We start from the raw sequence: 3,406 nt of genomic DNA, 5'->3' as shown, positions 1-3,406 counted from the left end.
TGGAAAAATATTCATTTTAACCCTTTAAATTTTTTAAGATTTTAAATTAATAATGGTAAAATTGCACTTTAGGCCCCTAAAAATAAATTTTTTTTATTTAATCTTTTAAAAATTATAATTTAATTTCGACTCCCTAAAAAAATTTGACTTCACTCCTATATTAGCACTATGATTTCCCTCTTTGAAATTGTATTAAACTTTAAAGTTCTAGGTACATATATGCAATCATCCACCAATGTGACAAGTAAAACCTTAGAAAATGAAGAATTTGTAGTGAAATTAATACAATAGTTGCATCGGCAAATCTGAAGGAAATATCATTAACTTAAAAAAAAAACAATTAGATGAATAATTTGTTTGGTGAGTATGAAACACTAACAAGGAGTCACTATCAAATTCTCAATCTCTCAACAAACTTATATTATATTTTATTAAAATTTGACTTAATCTTCTTTTAAATCTTCACTCCTATCCTATCCTATCCTATCCTATCCTATCCTATCCTATTCATAAAATATCACAGACTTTAATCTAAAATATTTTTTCTTTCCAACTAAACCCTCATTGAATTTATTTTACTTAACAGATTAAATATATTTTTAGTTCTTGAACTTTTATATTGGTGTTTAATTTTTTTTATAATATAATTCTCAAAAACTTTTTTGATCAATTAGTTGGATACTTTTATATTACACCATTTCATCTTACACACTAAAAATTATAGCACATGACAATGTTAACATCACAATAATATCATCATTTAAACAATTTAAATATATGTGAATTTAATATATATAATTATAAAAAAATCAATAAAATGAACTTAGGACCATCACCTAATCCAAACCCATATATATAAAAAAACTTATAAAAAAATAAATATACATATCATCATTATTGTTCTTCATTTTTTTCTATTTACGTTCTACTGCAACCATTGAACCAAAGCTTAAACAATCTCAAATGGGATGGGAACGAATCAAAACACATGGCTGAAAAGTAACGGTGGATCCTCCATCTCAAAAAACCCAAACCCATACCCATCTATCTCTTCAAAGAGAAACCACTCAAGGCCACCGCCACACACCCAAATCAAACCCATGGTTGAGTAGAAATCTTTATATTTCTCTAACTTTTTAAAGGTTTTCAAAATACAAAGGATTAAACGTTTAACTTAAGAAACAAATTCTTTGTTTACTACATTGATTTGGCTTTTTTAGAAACAAAATGAAGAAATTAGATTAATTTAGTTGAAATTATAATTTTTTAATTATATATTAATTTCTATATTTTATATCTTTTTAAAATTTTTATATTTTTATATTTTTAAAATATTTTTTAGTTTTTTTTTATTTTTAAAATTTTTATATTTTTATAAAAAACAATCTTAACTATCAATTTGAAAAGAAAAAATTGTTAATTAAAAGATTAAATATATATTAAACCCTTAATTAATTTTTTGATAAAATATTTAAAATTATCTATAATTATTTCTTAATCTTTAAATAAAAAAAATTACAATTGAACACCAACAACAACAAAAAATTATCTATAATTATTTCCTAATCTTTAAATAGTCAAATTTTTTCAATATTTATGCACTTAATGGCGGTCGTATAAAAGCTTTACTTTTTTGCTGGAGTTATTTGAGATATTTAATGGCTAAAAAATGAGAATGATAGAGTTGAGTTAATGAGAATATTTCAAACTGAATCTTTTTATAAATTTATCTGTACCATATTTATGTATTTAACTAAATATGTATTATTTTAAAATTTTAAGTGCACGAGAAGCGTCCAACAATTTAAGTAGACAACTCTGTTGTAACTAATAAGTTGACTTTTTTTTGTTGGTACTAATAATTTGATTTTATATATGGATCAAAATTACTTATTATTATTTTAAAATAATTTGGATTAAAATATTAAGTTGAAAAAATGATTTTGGGCAAAAACTTATGCTCACTTAAATTATATGTCTGTGTTGAGCTCGATTTAAATTTTTTTTCAATTTTATTACTTTTTTTTGTCAAAATAAATATATGCATTTAATTATTTTAAATATAATTAATCTAAGTAATTATTATTAAATATAATTAAAATATATAAAAATTATATTTGTATAATGTTTAAAAATAAACATTTTGTATATCCATACTTTCTACCAATTTTTTTTTGTGATTAAAACAAACCTTTTGAATAATGCTAAAAGTCTATTTTTCAATCATTCTCTAAATGTTAGTTGAATGAACATGCTTTGTTAATACCTTTATATATAGTGATAATGTACCAGCTAAAAAGTTAGGGGTTAGAATTTTTAGGAATTAAAAATTAGTATTATTGGTTAGAACTGGAATGATAATAATGTTGCTACCGATGCAATCCGAACCGAGACTAGACAACCTGCCTTAGTTTATGTTGTTAGAGGACAAGAAAATAGTGATAGGCCCGACGATGACACAGGTATTATACCTCAGTAAATTTTAGGACTCGATCGTCTATAAAGTTTGTTAACATAAATAATAAAATATATATACCGCAGTGGAAGCATGGTGGCTGAATAATGGATTCTGTGACTAAGTGATTAGTAAACTAGTAGGAAAAAAGTTCTGGGGACAAAATTTTTTTAAAGGATGGGAGAGTTGTAACATCTCAAAAATTAGGAGTTAGAATTCTTAGCATTTTTAGGAATTAAAAATTAGCATTATTGGTTAGAAGCCTAGTAGGAAATCTTAAGAACTTAGGTTCAAGTCTTATAAATTTGATTTTATCTCTTTAATTTTTTCTGCACATATAGAACTTAGGTAACATGGTTCATGAATTTATTTGTGAGTGTTTTGAGCATGAATGTGGGCACTAGCCCAATGGTGAAGGCTTTTCTAAACTTCCCTTACATCCTAGATTCTATCCACGCCACTCTTACCTATTTTTTGAAGATTTTTAGCCCAATGGGCTATTTGCCCATTAGCCCTCAAATTCTTCCTCAACTCAACTCTCTAAGTCATTCCCTAATTCTACTAAAATTTTAAGTTTTGCTGAAAAATATTCTTTAAAGTTTTGAAAATTCAATCAGTTCTCATTAATTTTTCTTCTCCAAACTATTAAAACTCGTGTCATTACATTATTGAATTTTTATCAAGATCAGTAAGTACCTCTTCCTCTGTCAACTGGGACTTTTCAACTCTAGAAGACATCGCGTTTTGATAAATCTTTCAATCCAACTAAAAAATTTTAACGTTTTTGCCAAAAACCTCCACAAATATTAAAAATACGTTTTTGATTCTTCAATTTTGTCAATTGAAAGACCCTTGTAGGTGTTTGGATCAAAATTGAACGTGGGGTAGTCACCTAAGGTTACGGAAAAGTCAAGTCTCTGTTCTTTTACGAAAAATCGGGTCAAAATTCGA

This window comes from Gossypium hirsutum, chromosome A13, assembly GCF_007990345.1.
Source record: "Gossypium hirsutum isolate 1008001.06 chromosome A13, Gossypium_hirsutum_v2.1, whole genome shotgun sequence".
Lineage (NCBI taxonomy): Eukaryota > Viridiplantae > Streptophyta > Magnoliopsida > Malvales > Malvaceae > Gossypium > Gossypium hirsutum.
Note: the sequence above shows the minus strand (reverse complement) of the source record.